Source organism: Quercus lobata, chromosome 4 (genome assembly GCF_001633185.2).
Source record: "Quercus lobata isolate SW786 chromosome 4, ValleyOak3.0 Primary Assembly, whole genome shotgun sequence".
NCBI lineage: Eukaryota > Viridiplantae > Streptophyta > Magnoliopsida > Fagales > Fagaceae > Quercus > Quercus lobata.
Genome location: NC_044907.1, coordinates 45,251,982 through 45,271,820, shown reverse-complemented (window position 1 = coordinate 45,271,820; position 19,839 = coordinate 45,251,982). Strand labels below are relative to the sequence as shown.

Below are 19,839 nucleotides of genomic sequence, written 5' to 3'. Positions count from 1 at the left end.
CTTTCTCTCTCTCTCTCTCTCTCTCTCTCACAAGAAAAACATAAGACTGAAGAACCCACAACCTTTTCTTTTTCTCTGATGCGACAGTACTTCTCTTCTTATTTTTCTTCTTATACGACACTAGGTCTTTTTGGAATTCATCTCTTATTAATCAACTTTGCCACACCTGATCACATGTATATGGATACAAATGTTAAGTCGGCTAGATGAGATTCCTATTACAATTGGAATTCTATCATCTTATGTTGACTTGAGCTTGGCAATACAAGCCACATGGGCCCAACATCAACAAGTTGCTTAATGGACAAAAATACACATATGCACTTGCGCATGTTTTTGTCTGTACATTGCTCTTCTTCAACCTTTATTTATTTATTTATTTCCCGGATGTTTCTTTTCCTTCCTCCTACGTTGGTGCTTTATTTATTTATTTAGAGGTTGCCTTTTTTTTTCCTCCTCTTAAGGTTGCCTCCTTTCTTCTTCTTCTTCTTCTTCTTCTTTTTTCCTTCCTTTGCCTTTTCTTTCCTCTTTTTTTTTTTTGTTTTTCCTTTTTTTTCCTTTTTTTTTCTTTTGCTTTCTTTTGTGTTTTTTTAGGTTGTTTTTCACTTTTTTTGTTTAAATTGGGCATCGTTTTTAATAAAGGTACATGAGTAAATTTATACAAACTCACTTTTTTCATCTCTTCACTTTTTTCACTCTCAACCAAACAAGGAGGGAAATTAAAATTTTTTCTATCATTCTATTTTTTCATCATTTCACCATTTTCTATTCTTCTATTTTTCCATTCCTCCGGCCAAACAAACTGTAAAACGGCAGGAGTGGGGGGGAAGTTTGGTTTTTTTACTCAATTTGATCCATTTGTTTGCTACATAGAGAGAGGGAGTTTTTTTCATTCTCACTGTAGTAAAACTTCTGAAGCCATTTCGAGAAGAATGGTAGAGAGAGAGAGAGAGAGAGAGAGAGAGAGTTGGTTTGGGAAGATGATGGGAGCAGAGAGTGGGTGGGTTTCTTTTAGATGGGTGTGCTTGAGACAGAGAGATGGGTTTCTTTTAGAAGCTTTATTATCTAAATTGCTGTTGGAGAAGGTGTACTTGAAGCAACCCAACCCAAAGTTTTAGTTACTATGGTAAGATTTCCAATTTTTCCTTCAAAGACGGCTCCTTTCTTTGCTTTGAAAACGTATGTGTTGAGATTTGGGATTTGGATTTTTGTTTATTTTTTATTTCTGACATTTTCTTATGTAATTAAATGAAGTTTTTTTTGTAATTAATAGGCTTGAGTCTGTTTGGTTATTGAAGAAAAAAAAAAAGAAAAAGAATGATAAGGAACAACTTTTTAGAGATTCAATGTTCCTAAATATTTTTGATTGATGGTTTCTTCACAGATGTAAGGTTTTGAATTTCAGCTAATTGGGTTTACAATGGGAAAGCTTATTTTACAATTTACATAAGCGGAATAGGTGGAGGATTTTTTTGATTTACTTTATCTAATGAGTGTGAAATCTGAGATCCAATAGCTCCTTAATGCGTATACAATGCATTTGGGCTAAGGTTATGCCCGTCTGTGTATAGGTTATTTCACTCTATGGCTTTGATATTGAATTTCAATAAATTTGATCTGGAGAGGACTGTAAGACTGGTATTTTAATTAAGGGCATAAATTGAAGTAAAAAAAAAAGTAACATGGAGATAGATGTTATAGATTAACACTTCTTTGCTTTAAACATAATGTCGGATGACAAAATTTTCAGTGCTTGTTATTCTTGCTTTGTTAATGTTCGATCTACTGCTTTTCTGGGTTCTGAACCATTGGTTTGGTTCCGTTGGAAAATGAGGGAATGACATGATTGTATAATTGTGTTATATAATGCTCAATTATAATAGATGTGCAAGTCAAAAATTTTGATATGGGCTTGGTTGAGTGGGAAAAAACTTTTGTTTCCTCTCATTTTCAGAACATGAAATTAATTGCAATCTAGCATTAGTTTCTTGCTAATTCTTCTCTCCCTGTTTTGAACTTAGATGTGCTTTCATTGACAGCATTGCTTCACTGTTGCTATTTTAGGGTATTGCCCAAGAATTTGAGCCAATTCTACACTTCAAATATTCCAAAGTATTTACATTCATATGATAGAAGTGAATCTGAAACTATATACATATTTTGCGTTTAGTTCATTGCTCTAATGCGATAACCTCATATACCTTGATTTTCTTATTTGTTGGAGTCAATGCTCTGAATTGGCTGTGATGCTAATTTCACTGCAGGGATCCTACAATGTATGTGTACTATTGAGTTTCTTACCCCACCCTTCTCTCTGTCTCTCTGTCTCACCAATGCTTTTGACGCATAACCTGCAACAAATATTTGTGATTTATAGAGTACCTATGACTTGTGCCATGCCATTGCTGTTTCAAGTAGGGGATTATGTAAGCACCAGGAGTCATAATTTCAAGTTATTGGGCCTCTGAATCCCATAACTAAAACCAAAAAAATCTCCATAACGAAATTATAATTCAAGAAAATGAGGGGAAAAAAATTCAGACAGTAAATCCAACCCATCTATAGTGGATCTGAAGAGATCAATGGAGGCAGTGTTTGTTGGAGTCACACGGCAGCTCCATCCCAAGCCACAAGGTTTCGTGACAATGACATGGTGGACGTGGACCACGTCTTTGGTGGAGGAGATCTGAAGACGAGTGGTTGTGAAGGGGTATCTCATTTTTTGTTTGTTTTATATTTGCTTTTAGTCAGTAAACAAAAAATTTGAATGATGATTAGCTTTCTTGCTATGAGATGGTGAGACAGCGGGCCCTGGATTCTTTTTGGTTTAGAAAGAGAGTGATAGAAGAAAGAGATAAGCCTGAAGTGTTTCTTTTTTCTGTTTTGGTGGGATGGAATATGATAAGTGCAAAATTTGTAACTACCCAAGAGCCAGAATGTTGAGTTGGTAGTTTAGTTTAGTCAGTTGGCTTTTATGACGCATGTTATTTTCTACAGAAGTCCACATGGCATAATAAAGAGAGGTTAACAAAAAGTCAATAATACTTCGGTTTTATATGTATATAATATAATATATTAGTCATTAATTCGTACAATACATGAGATAGTTAAATAAAAATTACGTATAATTTTTTTACTTGAAGGTAAGAAGATGAGTTGAAAATGAATGAAAATAAGTGATTTCATTCAAGAAAAGTTCAAATATACTTATATAATTTTTTTTTTTTTTTTTTATTTTTTTTTTTATATAAGATATAAATTCTACTCTAATTTAATTCAAGTGTATATGTGTGTAAAGTTTCTTCTTGGAGACTTGAACCCTGACTCTTGTCCTCAACTCCTCACGGATACTTATACTTATAGAGTAACTATTGCATTAAGGGTGTTTGGTCGTAATATACTTATATATAATTAGTGGTGAAACCAAGAATTCTTTTTCGGAGATGCGAGATAAATTTAATAAAGTTGTTAAGCAATAAAAAAATATCAAGACGAAAAAAAATACAAAGATGCTTTTCATTTCTGGAGCCTTTTTAGTTCTCACTTCTATATTGATATGGCTTAGCTTTGAGATCTCTCCACGGATTTCATTGAGTTTATATAGGGCATATTCCCACATCGATCAAATATATCCCTGTATCGATCGTTGTACTTGAAGATCACCGTTTGTGAAAATAATATATGTATTTTAGGTTCACATCTTTGAGACTTTTTAGGACATTCAACACTTAGAAGTTTCAGCATTTGAGATGAAGGATTGAACAATTACCTCTAAATATTGGATATATGCCTTTTCTTTTAAAATATGCATCAATTAATAATTTCCTTGAATAGCACTTACACTATAAAACTTGAAATTTAATTTATAATCTAATTATATAGCCCTAAAATAAAAGAAAAGGCTAAATATATGTATGTTGTCAAACAAAACCAAACTATTGAATTGAATTTTTCTTTATCTCAATATCTTGAATCCTCCATATGATAAGAATACATAATTACTAGTCGCTAACCCGTGCGATGCACGGGATTGACAAAAAAAAAAAACAATATTGTAATTATCATCTCCATAAAAATACATACATGCCGAAAAGATTAATACCACTACCATAGGTCCATTGGCAATGAAGTTATTTTCATAGTTACATATATACTATCAATAAACAAATAAAAAAATTGCAATAATGATTGCAATCTTATTTTCATAATAAATAAATAGAATACAGTTACCAATGTCAAATTCTTTTGCTATGAATCAAAAAGAGTAGAGAAAGAACATAATACAACAAATCTACATTATATAGTACATCATATATTTATTCAACATAAAACATTGAGTTTTATAAATCTTCTTTGCTTGCTCACATTCCCAACCATGTCTCTTGTGCTAAGATACCATAGATATTTCTTTTTCAAAATCATGAATAGACTTTGCCAATAAAGCCTTCTCCATGTCAAACCCTTTTGCTTTGCCTTGAAATAGTTCCTAGAAAATAGCTGCTTTACCCAAGTTAGGGGCTTTGAGAATAGAAGAAGATTTATAGTATCTAAGAAAGTGTGATAACCACAACATATTGGTGTTATTTTCATATATAACAAATAACGAAATGTGGAAACACCATTACTAAACAAAACTTGTTCTTTAAACTCAGAAAGTATCATTAACAGGCAATTCTGTCAACTTCTTCTCTCTTTTCTTAAGGGAAAAAAAAATTGCTTTACACCTACCATAGGCAAAAGGACCATAATCCAAAGCTCTACCCAAATACAATTTAGGATAGTTATGGACAACCAATATGAGAATCAACTTCAAAATAATTAAATAAGAAATAAAGACCACCATAGCTCAATTTTTAAAGTAGCTTTCCTCATAGACACATGCATAAGAAATCACTATATCAGACGCATAAAGAATCAACATTTAAAGCAACCCAAATGAGATTTCAAGAAAAATAAGCTCGATTATGAAAGGTGATAGTAGTGAAGCTAAAATTTTCTTAACTGTGACTTATGAACAATTATAAAGCATATATAAATCATTAAACAAACTTTTTAAAAAATCAACGACATAGATAATCCATTTTCACCACCCTTTCTTCTACCAAAGTTCCAGACTTGTCCTGTAAATTCACCTACTTGGCTGCCCTGTTTTCAATTGAGATAATGGTGGTTAGGATGTTGAGAGATAAGTAGAGACTCTTTTTACTTTCAAATAGTGTATAATCAAGCCAAGTCTCACATGTGTATGAGATACAAATTGCAATGCCATCAACAGGATATAATATGTATGAGATACCCTCACTAAGATACAAATTGCAATTTGTATGAGATACCCTTGAGCTATGGAAAATCTTTTCTAGGAGGGCATGAGTGAAAAAACGTGTATATAATATGTAAATACCTGGTCGATACCATATCTCAAAACAGGAGAAGCAGAGCAACCGTAAGATTTTCCATAGCTCAAGGGTATCTCATAAGATTTTCCATAATCAAGCCAAGTCTCACATGTGTATGAGATACAAATTGCAATGCCATCAATAGGAATAGACATAATAAGCATAGTAACCGCAAGAAACAACAATTAAACTTCCTTAGCTCAAGGGTTCAATTGCTCCCCATATGCAGAATCCCACTAAGACCTAGCATCAAACACCTCACAAGCACAACCATTTTAATTGCCACAATTAAAAGCACAACCACCATCTAAAATTTCAGAGACAAGTAGGATAATTAATTGATATTTAGTTATAATAAAATATGAAGACGAAGCAGAAGAAGAGTTTGAAGAAGTTACCCATGACTGGATTAGATTACGGCTTGCTCTTGCTCTTCTTCATCATCTTCTTCTTTGACAAACTTTATCTTAACAAACTACATGCCCAAAAGAACACCATATGAGTTGTTATTTCAGATTAGTTTACATCCCCAAATCACAGATCTTCAAAATCGTTTTTTGCTTTTGGATTATGGGTTTGATATGCTCTGATTATGGTGGTTTACATCCCCAAAATCGCAGATCCTCAAAATCATTTTTTGCTTTTGGGTTGTGGGTTTGATATGGTCTGATTATGGTGGTTTGTTGGTTGCAGTTGTTGTGGGTGGGGGTGGTGGTGGTGGTGCTACTGCTGTCTGTTGAGTTCTGGTGGTTGTGGGTGGAATGGGAAAGGAGAAGGGGAACAGGAGCAATAGGGTCTGAGGAAGGAGATCTCTGTTAATATGTGGGTATGGTGGGTTTTGATTGAAGAATATGTGGGTATGGTGGGTAGTTGTCTTTAGATGATTTGATGTCGGTTTGCCGTGGGTTTGATGGAGGAGGATCGTGTAGAGAAGGAGTTCGTAGAGGAAGGAAGGGAATTCTAGCCTTTTGCCCTTAATTTTTTTTAAAATTTAGCAATATGCCCCTGTTTCGAAACTCGATTACCTTAAAATCGAGTTTCAATGAACTACTCGATGTGTAGAAAATCGAGTTATGACCAATAAAATTTAAAAAAATAAAAAAATAAAAAAAAATGCATGGAACTCGATTTTAGGGAAGTTGAGTTCAAAAACGCTGCTATAAAGCTTTAAAACGTCACTATAGGGCTTAAAAACGCCACTATAGGGCTCCCTGAACCTAGTATGGTGACACTAAAATTTTTTTTTCGGGAAAACGCCGTTATAAGGCTTTAAAACGTCACTATATGGCTTAAAAATGCCATTATAGGGCTCCCTCAATATGGGAGAAATCACACTCATAAAAAAATTTGCATGAAAACGCCGTTATAGAACTTTAAAATGTCACTATAGGAGTTAAAAACGCCACTATAGGGCTCCCTAAATATGAGGCGATCACACTTATAAAATTTTTTTTGCATGGGACTCGATTTCCTGAAAGTCAAGTTTCATGCAAATTTTTTTTTTTTTTTTTTTTAAAAAGTTTGATCAGGCATAACTCGATTTTCTATGAATCGAGTATTTAATTGAACTCGATTTTAGGGTAATCGAGTACCAAAACAGGGGCACGCCCCTATATAGTTTGTAAACAGGGGCATATTGCCAATTTTTTTTAAAAATTAAGGGTAAAGTGCCAGAATCTTCGAGGAAGGAAGGGCGTGCATTTTGGTGTTTGTTGAAAGAAAAGGCCAGAGCATCGTGAAAGAGTTTTGGTGAAAGAAAAGGTACAGCATCATGAAAGAGAAGGCAGAGAAACGGGTTTGAGTTTTAGAAAAGTTTTATATCCGGTTTGAGTTTTAAAATTTTTTTATTATTATTATTTTTTTAATATTTTTTTTAATATTATGCTGATGTGGAAAATTGTGAGAGTTTCAAAAATTTCGGTTATATATATATATATATATATATTATTATCAAATGTAACAAAAAAATCAGAACACTTACCGTATTGGATTGCTTTATTAATAGAAAGTTTCTTCCTTGAAGTCAAAGCTTATTTGCAAAAATCAATGAAACCCATTTGTAATCAAACTCAACCTAAATAAAGGTAAAGTTTATTGCAATGTTAAATATGTCTATTAAAATTACCGTGCATAATGGTAATTTTCATTTTCCATACCTTTTATTTGTTCAGTGTGTAAATTTTATTTAATATTTACACTTCTAAAATTGCATAACTGATATGTACAATTTTGAAGCAAGTCTGGTAGTTTAGTGCATGTGGTCAAGGACAAGCAACCCAATCCTAACATCTATCACTCATGCCAATATCAACTATTACAGGGGATTAGCAACATATCAAAAAGGCCATGAGAATAGATACTCAAACAAATATGTAAGGTATGCCCTTGATAGATTAAATATATAACGTTGTACACATTAATCAAATTTTAATCTGGCTAAGGATCAAAACACAATCATTGATCTAAGAATAAAAGGAGAAAGTAATGTTGATATTGTTTTTGGTACTACTAGTTTGCACTTTTACATAAACAATGCTTGGGACACAATTTCTCATTAAGATATCATTGATGGATTCATATAAAAGTTAATATACAAAATAGTTTTCAATAAAGAAACACAGTTTCCATGACCTCAACAGAAAATTGCAAATCCTTAGAGCTCACAACAAAGTATGACAGAATGTAAAGAATTTAAGAGAGAGGACCTCATGTTTAGATGGAAAGGTAGATTCAATGCTAAAGCATATTAATTGATACATTCTAACTTGTTTTCTACTTAACATAACTTTAGACACAATTTCTAGTTAGGATATGGTAGATTCATATAGAAGATAAGGTAACTTCCAATAAGGATGGGAAGCTTTTTATAAGACTTTTTACCTTATACTTCTTAAATGATGAAAATATTGGTTCAAACATTTTTTTGGAATATTTAAGGGAGCAAACGAACTCTCTTCTATCAATTTTATGCATATACAAACAACATATTGAACATATGGACTATAGACCTTGAATGTTCAAATAGTGTATAAAACTCCTATGAACGTTTAGACCCTCAATTTACAAATTACCATCCCAAACTTACAATCAAACGATGTATGTGCGGAATATGATAATAAGCTAAAACAGAATTGGTAAAACAATCTAAACCAAAATTAATCACAACCACAGCAGTAATTAAAAGGCAAAGATTAAGGGAAGAGAGATGCAAACACAAAGACAACACAGCGATGTGTTATCGAAGAGAAAACTGAAGTTTTCAGCATAAAACCTCTCCGCCGCCTTCTAAGCGGTCAATAATCCACTAGAGAATAAAGTTGGGATACATGAATAGTAGAAGACCCTCCAAGCTTAATCTACCCAATGCACCTAAGCCCTCCAAGCTTCTTGCTCCAACAGGGTTACGTCGAACCTTGTCTTCTCTAACTTACTGAATCCCGCAATAGCACATTGCATCAACCAAAATGAACTAGTCCCTTCTGAATTGCTTCCCAAGAACCAAAATACTTTCTCACATATATGGATATGGTGAGATAAGGATTTGGCTAAAGTACCTCTCAAGGATGTATCAATAGAGAGGGTGAGAGTAGAGGAATTTGGAGAATCAATGGATGAAGATTGTGGATGAGTCAATTTTGTTTTCCTCTAGGGTTTCTCTCTCAAAATTCTCTCTAGAAAACTCTCTAAATTTCGTGGGTATATGGGTATTTATAGTAGGGTGTGTATGGAATGCGAAGAGTCAGTTACAACCAAACAGGGTGTTCTAGCAACTCGAGCTTGCGACTGGAACGAGTTGCGAGTTTGAGCCACAAGTTAGTTGCGAGTTTGAGCCACAAGCTAACTACCTTACCAGACTGGAGGATTTGTCCTGTAGTGCAACAGCGGGCATGATCCTTCTGCTCCACCTACATGCTTCACATGTGTGCCATTTTGGTGACTTGCCAATCGTGAGGCTCTTCTTGATTGCACACTCTTAAGCTTTTCTTTACACTCTCTCACACACTATCCTTACATGATTCCCACCTAAATACAAGGTTTCAAAATACTAAATTACAAGCAAATTTGGCACGGAATAAAGCCAATAAAATGATTGAATAAATTCAACCTTACAATCTCCCCCTTTGGCTATTCCGTGACAAAATCCTAAAACAAACTCTAGACTTAACATGTGAGTTGGGAACAGTTGAACCAAAATCACTTACACTTAACTCTAGAATCTGTGAAGCTCTTGAACCATACAGACAAGTATTTCCTGAAAACAACACAATATGTTCATTGTAAGCGAAAAACTTGAAATGCATATGGAGCAAGCAAAAGAGTTTAAAGCAATAAAGCATGGCTTGACCAAAAATGAACAATCACTATAAATAGTGACCACAATAATCATTCACACAAGGAATGAACATCCAGACATGCAAGCTAATAAGCTCAATGCAAAGTATCATTTACATGTCCAACACTCAACCAATACAACAACATAAGGTAATTGCATCAAGGATATAAAATCCAACAAAGGGCACAAGAGTGATGTATATAAAGAAATGCATAACATTAACAACAAGTACTAAGCTACAAAGCATGGGTACCAACACAATATACTGAATATAAACTTAAATATATAAACCAAAGTACCAAAAGCTTCAAACAAAAGCACAGTAAAAACATCCATGAGTTTAAACCAATATAAAAACTATAAACAAATAACTATAAACTAGACAAGCCAATCATAGGTTAGTCTATCCAAAAGTATGCATGTGTAAATGTATCAACTTCCTCCTCTTGAGCAAACAACTCCCCTTGTCACTATGCCCACTTCCCTTCTAGTGTTGCTCTTCCCCTTACGATATGCTCTCCCCTTTTTTGGCACGAATAGCTAAAGGCTTTCCTCTAATTTTTGCTGAATAGCATCTAGCTGTGTCTCAATGGTCGTGAGATATATCTGGACTTGATTGTTGGTGGAGTAGAGAACCTTTTCAAATTTGGCAATACGCAGATGTAAACTCTCAAACAAGATACCCAACCTGTCATCTTGATGGCTAGATTGTTCATGCTAAGTGCTAGTCATTTGTAGCTCAAGGGTAATGGGAGAAGCAGTCTCGGTATGCACAGGTGTAGCTGAGCCATGACCGGATGGAGTGGCATGAGGGAAAGATTCACTCTTAGGTGCTTTAAAAGAGTGACTCTTACTTGCTTGAAGAGATATCAAGTATTTTTCCATTGGTTTGTGGACGAACACCTTCAAGAACCATGATCTTCATGAGAAGACTACAAAAAGGAAGAAATGTTTTGGCTGCCTTTCGAGCTACTGTTTTCCCAATGGTCTGAAAAATGTGAGCACAAATGTCAATTGGAATGCCGATGATGAGATCACATAGGAATTGTGCTCGTCCAAGGTTGATGAAACCGGTGTTAGACAATGGGTAGAGGTTGAAGAACATGATCAAAGTGAGAGTCTTCAGTTTTGGTGCAAACTTTGCAGTTGCTATGGATGTACTTTGCTTGAAATCTCATGATTAGGCCCAAGAATTTGAGGAATGTCTTGTACCTGAGGCTGTCTATCATCATATGGAGTGAGGTCCATATTTGTCGGTCTATTAATTCGAAGAACCTTTGCAATGTAGTCTGGACTGATGTTGAACTCCTTTCCTCGTACCCAACACTTCAACTCAACTCTGGTGTATCTAGCATTTGAATAGAACTCCTTCACCAATTCATCAATCGGGTCCTCGAAGTTCCCGCACAGATCAGCCGAATCTTTTGCTTCAAAGATCCTAGGAATAAATGTTGTCCCTAAGGTATCAAATTTTACAACCCTTTCCACCACAGTAGGAGCCTCTACAAAAATGCTTAAGAATGTCTATGAATTGAGGGAAGTCCTGAATCTCTCACTGTTTGAATCTTGAGATGAACGTCGAGTCCATTTTGAAACAGGGGATGATGGAACATCAATCACAGGCTCTTTTCCTCGAGAGGAACGGCGAGACATCTGCAAAAGAACATACACGTAGCAAAGAACCAAGTGCAAAATCACAAGACACAAACATAAACTTGACTAGATCCAAGTTAGTCCATGAAATAAGCACACATTGGTAATTAGAAAGACATATTACACAATCATGGTAAATGAACCAAGTATGCAATATTTAAGCATGTGCAATAGTGGTGCATGTAGTGTGCAAATGTGATGAATGTGCAGGTACAATTAGGCACAATGTAAACTATGAAATCCACAGAATCACAATAAAATGCCGATGAGATTTTTTACCATGGGCAAGATATGCACAACACAGTACAAGCGTGATATACTACTCACAAATGAGAAGCAAACATGAAAACATGTAAAACAAGCATCATAGAATCAATATCAACTAAACCCATTCAACAAACTCAACAAAAATACCCAAACCATATTCGAACATCATATTTTCAAATCTCAACAAAAACTCAAAAAATCAAGAAATCAAAGGCTATAAACGTGAAATACTTTGAGAAAAATGGAAAACCCACACCTTTTCTTGAAGTTTGAAGAAGAGATGATGATGAAAATTGAGGATTTTTGATAAAGAACACGGTGAGTTTATGAGAGAGATGAACGGATAGGACAATGAATAGTCAAAATGAACAAGGGAAACTGAAAAGTTTTTTAAAAAATTGTCCTTAAAGCAAAAAACATGCGATTTTCATGACTAAAATGAGTCGCGAACAAGTCGCCAAATACCCCTGAGACAAAATTTGAAAAATTTGTCTAAGTGTTTTTTGCGACTGGAAGGTCCACTCGCGAGGAAGTCATGAAGGGAGCCGCGAAACTATCTGAGTAACCTCGCGATTGGAGCTTCCACTCACGAACAAGTCGCCAACATGAGTCGTGAAAATTCCAAAAACCCAGATTTTTTTGAAATTTTTCTAAGTCTTTTTCGCGACTAGGACTTTGACCTGCCAGTGAGTCGCGAAAACCTTCTGTGTAAGCTTGTGATTGGCTTGACCTGCAAGGCAAGTTGCCAAAACAAGGTTGCACATTTTTTTTGAAATTTTGAAAATTTTCAGAAACAAAAATACTTTCCAAAAACAATTAAAACACTCAAAAATCTTTGTGTTTGATTAACATATAATTGAGCATGTGCAACATATTTAATTAAATGTTCATTGAACATAGACATATGTGATGTGTGTGGGAACCAAAAATGAGATAGTCCTTAGTCTAAAGTGAACCTTCAATGATCAATTCAACCAAGACATACACAATTAGCACGAGGAAAAATGATCAATCTCAATTATAGAAATATGCATATATGACCTCCCACATAAACTTGATAACATAACTTTGAAGCTTTTCATTTGGCTCCATATACATCATTTCATTTGATCTTTTTGAATGAATACATCGCATTTTGAGATCGATGCCTGAAATTTTTGATATATTAATTTGATGAACAAGCTTTTTGCTTTTTGGGCATCATATATTTTTCATAAAAGTCGTTTTCCCTTTTTCCTAGTCAAATACTAGTATGTGCGATGGCTTTTGCAGCTCATTATTTCTTTTCATTTTGAGATTTACATTTATTGAGCTCTTTAAGCAGAAAAAAAAAGTGGGAAGATATATAAGCACAAGTCTATGCAAGTTTCAAGATCAACAAAACCATTGACTAATCATTCATGACAAGTTTGAAGATCTATTTACAATAGTCACATTGATGTCAAGAGTTTTCCCACGATGATATGAGTGCATAAAGAACAAGCTACACTCTTAAATGCACAAAGCCATTAGTACAAAGGTACAAGGCAAAATATGCTTGTGACAATACACAATAATGATCAAACTTTTTGGATTTTCTATTTTTTATGTGTTTTTGGATTTTTGACATAAAAGCAAGAAAAGATTGATAAAAAACAAATGTAAAAATATTCAAAGAAAATAAATACAAACAAACAGAACGTGCTATACAAATAGCCAACAGAGTGGTGTGTGCCCTACAAAAGAGAAATCAAATCAAGATAAAGAGGTAAAGCATGCAACACACATGAGATTCAAGGAATTGTACCAACACCGATGGTTTTACAGAGTGATTCAAACCATGGACCATCGAGAGGCTTAGTGAAGATGTCTGCTTTTTGATTGTCTGTATGTATGAATTCAAGACATACAACTTTATCTTCCACCAAATCCAGGATGAAGTGGTAATGTATCTCTAGGTGTTTTGACTTTGAATGCTGAATCAGATTCTTAGAGAGATTTATTACACTGGTGTTATCAAAGAAAACACACATTGTATCTTGAGGAATCCCATAGTCATGAAGTAGCTTTTTCATCCAGAGGAGTTGTGTGCAACAACTTCTAGCAGCTATGTACTCTACTTTAGCTGTAGAGAGAGACACAAAATTTTGTTTCATGCTCATCCAAGAGACAAGATTGTTTCCAAGATAGAAGCAGCCACCTAAAGTACTCTTTCGATCATCCACACTTCCAGCCCAATTTGCATTTGAATAACCTGCAAGGCAAGCATTAGAGTCCTTTGAGTACCACAAGCCATAATCTAGAGTTCCATTGACATATCGTATGATTCGCTTCACCGTAGTCAAGTGGGATTCCTTTGGAGTAGCTTGATATTGAGCACAAACACCCACACTAAAAGCAATATCCGGTCTTCTAGCCGTAAGATAGAGTAAACTTCCAATGATACTCCTATACAAGGTTGGACTCACTTCTTCCCCAGAAGAATCAACATTTAGCTTTGTAGATGAACTCATGTGAGTAGAGACATGCTTTTTGGAATCTAATCCAAACTTCTTGACAATATTTCTAGCATATTTTTCTTGTGAAATGAATATGCCTTTCTTCTTTTGTTTGACTTGAAGGCCTAAGAAAAATGTAAGCTCCCCCACCATACTTATCTCAAATTCTTTCTTCATCTCCTTGAAGAACTCTATAGCTCGAGTATCAATGGTAGCTCCAAATACTATGTCATCAACATATACTTGAGCCACGAGAAGGTAATCCCCATTATTCTTGACAAATGAAGTCTGGCCAGCATACCCTCTTTTGAACCCTCTATCCAAGAGGTAATGGGTAAGCTGATCATACCAAGCTCTAGGAGCTTGTTTCAAGCCATAAAGAGCTTTCTTCAATCTCAGCACATGGTCCAGGAAGTGAGGATCTTCGAAGCCTTTGGGTTGTTCAACAAACACTTCTTCATTTAGGTAGCTATTTAGAAATGCACATTTCACATCCATTTGATAGAGTTTGAAGTTCATAGTTCATGCAATTGACATAAGAATGCAAATAGACTCAAGTCTTGCCATGGGAGCAAAGGATTCATCAAAATCTACTCCTTCTACTTTAGTGTATCCTTGAGCCACTAGCCGAGATTTATTTCGGATAATCTCTCCATCTTCATCAGTTTTGTTTTTGATGATCTATTTGGTGCCAATGACATGAACATTTTCAGGCCTAGGAACAAGTTCCTATACATCATTTCTCACAAATTGATTCAACTCATCATGCATTGACTCAACCCAATTTTCATCTTGAAGAGTTTCTTCTACCTTTTTCGGCTCAAATTAGGCAAGGTAGCAATGGTATATTACATGATTGGCCAGAAGTATGTTTCCCTTTCTAAGGTGAAGACCTTTATCCAAAGACCCAATGATGTTACTATCTGGATGGTTTTTAATCACTCTTGATGATGACTTCTTTGATGTGGACACTTCATCATTCCGGGAGATAGGAGGATGAACTTCTGGAGGAGTGAGAGGACTTGATATTCTAGACATTGATCTTGTTTCCATTCTTGTGTTCACGGGAGTTGATTCCTTTTCTAGTGTAGGTTCTTCAACTTCAATATCAAGAGCTTCGACCTCAGTTGTGGCCTCTTTGGAACTTAGCCCTTTTTTATCATCAACCATCTCTACCTTTGTTATAGCATCATCAGTTTCTACATTGATGGATTCCATTACCGTCTTTGTTCTCTTGTTGAATACTTTATATGCCCAGCTAGTAGTAGAATACCCAAGGAAGATGCCTTCATCACTTTTTGCATCAAATTTTCCAAGGTTTTCCCGATCATTTAGAATGTAACACCTACTTCCAAACACTTGGAAGTACTTCACTTTTGGCTTCTTTCCATTCCAAATTTCATAGGCGGTTTTCTTTGTTCCTGCTCAAAAGAATATCCTATTACTAATGTGACATAAGGTGTTCATAGCTTCTCCCCAAAACTTTTAAGGAATTTGCTTGGTGAGTAGCATAACTCTGGCCATTTCTTGAATAACCCGATTTTTCCTCTCACAAAATGACTCAAATCTTGCATTCTCAAACTCCTTGCAATGATCACTCCTTATCTTGACAATTGGAACCCCTTTCTCATTTTGTAGTCTCTTGCATAGAATTTCCAATCTCTCACATGCTTTTGATTTTTCTCTAAGAAATTCCACCCAAGCGTATCTTGAGAAATCATCAACAATAACCATAATGTATCTCTTTCCTCCTAGAATTTCAGTTCTTGTAGGCCCCATTAAATCAACATGAAGAAGCTCTAAAAAACGTGAGGTAACAATAACATTCACCTTGTGATGACTTGCCTTTGTTTGCTTTCCCATTTGGCATGCACCACAAATTGTCTTTTCTACCTTCCCAAACTTTGGAAGTCCCTCAACAGTTTTAAGTTTAGATACTTTAGCTACTTGTTTGAAATTTGCATGCCCAAATCTGTGATGCCAAAGTTCCAACATGTCAACATGAGCACTTCTATAGGAAATTGGTGCTGTAGGAACTACTTCGTAGCAATTGTCAATAGTCCGATTTCCCTCAAGACTTGAATCCCTTCTTCATCAATGATTATGCACCCCTTCTTTGAGAATTGAACAAGAAAGTCTTCATCATATATTTGAGTGATGTTTAAGAGGTTTGCTTTCAGCCCTTTGATGTATAACACATCCTTCAATAGAGGTAATCCTGGTATCTCAACAGTCCCTTTGCCGAGAACTTGAGCATGACTCCTATCATCAAATGTCACATAGTCACCAACCTTCTCTTTGAGTGACTTAAACAGTGATTTATCTCCTGTCATATGACGGGAGCAGCCACTATCAAGATATCATAAACATGAATTAAATTCCTTTCAAAGAAGTGTGAACAAACAAGCAAGCTTGGGACAAGCACTCTTTACCTTCAAATAAAAACTTATCTTCATTTTCGATGCTCTTGTTAGAAAGAATTTTCTTTTTCAGGTTATCAACCTTATCACACAATATTCTATTTCTTCTTTTATACTTCTTAATCAAAGAATTAGACTCACATAGACTATTGTGTAAGATGTGATTCTCATTGTCAAAATATTTCAACATGTGAACAAACATTCTAGCATGTTTCTTTGTTTTTAATAACTCTAGGAGTTCATTGTTAGGACACCCTTCAAACATACTCATAGAGTCCTTATAACAAACATTTAAACCACAATTCAGCATAGCCTTTTCCATAGCTTCATCCATGGCTAAGGGGTCTAAGATCACACTTAGGTAATTAAACCTTAGCAAGTGCACTTGCTCTGATACCAATTGAATGTTCAAATAGTGTACAAAACACCTATGAACATTTAGACCCCCAATTTACAAATTACCAACACAAACTTATAATCAAACAATGTATGTGCGGAATATGATAATAAGCTAAAACAGAATTGGTAAAACAATCTAAACCAAAATTAATCACAACCACAACAGTAATTAAAAGGCAAAGATTAAGGGAAAAGAGATGCAAACACAAAGACAACACAGCGATGTGTTATTGAAGAGGAAACCAAAGTCCTCGATGTAAAAGCTCTCCGCCACCCTCCAAGCAATCAATAATCCAATAGAGAATAAAGTTGGGATACATGAATAGTAGAAGACCCTCCAAGCCTAATCTACTCAGTGCACCTAAGCCCTCCAAGCTTCTTGCTCCAACAGGGTTATGTAGAAACCTTGTCTTCTCTAGCTTACCGGATCCCATAATAGCCCATTGCATCAACCAAAATGAATTGGTCCTCTCTGAACTGCTTCCCAAGCACCAAAATACTTTCTCACAAATATGGATATGGTGAGATAAGGATTTGGCTAATGTATCTCTCAAGGATGTATCAATGTAGAGGGTGAGAGTAGAGGAATTTGGATAATCAAATGATGAAGATTGTGAATGAGTCAATCCTGTTTTTCTCTAGGGTTTCTCTCTCAAAATTCTCTCTGGAAAACTCTCTACATTTCGTGGGTATAAGGGTATTTATAATAGGGTGTGTATGGAATGCGAAGAGTCAGTTACAACCAAACAGGGTGTTCTGGCAACTCGAGCTTGCGAATAGAACGAGTCGTGAGTTTGAGTTGAGAGCTAACTGCCTTGCCAGACTGGAGGTTTTATCCTGTAGTACAACAGCTAGCATGACCCTTCAGCTCCCCTTGCATGCTTCACGCGTGTGCCATTCAAGCGACTTGCCAGTCGCGAGATCTAGTTGTAAGGCTCTTCTTAATTGCACACTCTTGAGCTTTTCTTTACACTCTCTTACACACTACCCTTACATGATTCCCACCTAAATACAGGATTTCTAAATGCTGAATTACAAGCAAATTTGGCACAAAATAAAGCCAACAAAATGATTGAATAAATTCAACCTTACAGACTTTTCTACACAACTATGAAAAAATGCCCATACAAAAGGAATCAACAATTAACAGTTTAGACCATAAAACTTGTACAACAAATGCAATAATAGTTTTTGTGTAGTTCAATTCCAAGAAGCTATTTTCTATGTTATTTTAGATTATATGACCTTCAGCTTTACATTATGGTGACTTATGATAGACCGTCTCAAAGTCATAAACAACTTGTGAATCCTTATTACATTTTCGTCTAACTCTACTCTATAAGGTACAAAGCCACAAAGGTTCAGATGCTATAGGCTATACATGTCTCTACTCCACATTTTCTTTTTTCTCCAAGAATAAAATGATCTACAACACGGAGAAAAAGCACACAAGGTCCACGCTCTGCGAATAATCTATGTCTCTTTCTCTCTCTTTGACTCAAATGAATGCACAAAATATTTTTTCTCTAGAAGAGTTTCTCCAAACTTGTTTTTCATGAATGAGGGACTATGAAAATATATGCTACTGAACAGATACACTGTTTCAGAAATAACTGCTTTATACAGACTTACTGACTCAAAAAATAAAATAATAAAATATTATTATTAATTGAATAAGTGGGCCCAATCCACACATGCCTAAAACCCAACCCAATATTGAACCCAAAACTCATATTCTTTATCATTTCTTACGTGAGACTTAAGGATTCTCACCACTTCAAATCATGTTCAAGTGGACACATTAAGAGTCGATTTCTTATTCACTCCATTGTATTTTTCTAACATGGTGTTACTTGTTAAATGGGAAAACATCTTTTAAATTTCAAGAAATCAATATCCAGGACTTCTATTGGAATTGAAGTGACTCATTAATTGAAGTGACTCATTATCCTGCTTAAAGAATGTAGCGTCATATTCAGCAACAAATTTTTGTTTTCCACCATGCTGAAATTTCAGGGCGTTTTCCACACTTGAAGTTTTGGAAAATGCTATCTCTGGTATTCTACTTCATTTATAAATGGGACTACTAAATGTCAACAACTTTACTGTGAACTTTCTTGATGTTAATTTTGTATATTGGTTTTGTTCTTGTTTCTGATTGACAGGAAGCCCAAGAACCATCATTTTAAGCATCAGGAAAGGAACAAACATCTATGCTATTATTTTTATTGGTAAGTTATAATTGACCAAAGTGGGTCTTGAATCCACGGCCTTATCCTTGATGAGACTACACTACTATAAAATGGGATGTGTTGGTGTCACCCTCTAATTTCTTAAATATTCTTGATTACATTACATATTTAAACCAATAAAAAAAAATTACTAAACGATGAGGCTAAAATTTTGTAAATGTCCTTGGTTACACTCTAATTCCTTTCTAGTTGGTCATCGCCTTCCACAATAAGAATGTCTACATAGTTGTTACTCATTAGATATTTGGACAAAATTGCCTTATGCCATTTTTACCCAAATTATATAGTCTTATGCCCTCTTTCACAAACTAATTAGGGAAATACCCCTCTTTTGAAACTCGACGTTCTCAAAATTGAGTTAAGTCCTATAGTGACGTTTTGTAACTCGAGCTCCATGAAAGATTTCATGGAGCTCGAGTTACAAAACGTCACTGTAGGTCCTTAAAACGTCACTATAGGTCCTTTAAAACTTCACTATAGGGCTCCAGAATGTATTATTATTTTATTTTAACCCGATTTTCTCAAAAAATGGTCATTTCCCTAATTAGTTTGGGAAGGGGGGCATAAGACTATATAATTTGGGTGAAAAGGGCATAAGGCCATTTTGTTCTTAAATATTCATCCAAAAATTAAAAGGTTATT

The 19,839-nt window shown here is 35.0% G+C and overlaps 1 long non-coding RNA gene across 1 annotated transcript; it reads right to left on the bottom strand.

Moving 5' to 3' along the window:
- Positions 1-4,423: 4,423 nt before the first annotated feature.
- LOC115986329 lies at positions 4,424-18,453 on the bottom strand. Its single transcript, XR_004090682.1, has 5 exons — positions 18,444-18,453; positions 11,206-11,209; positions 10,386-10,398; positions 9,398-9,403; positions 4,424-4,957 (listed from the first exon to the last, which is right to left on the bottom strand). It is a non-coding gene; the product is annotated as an uncharacterized LOC115986329 (long non-coding RNA).
- Positions 18,454-19,839: the final 1,386 nt, after the last annotated feature.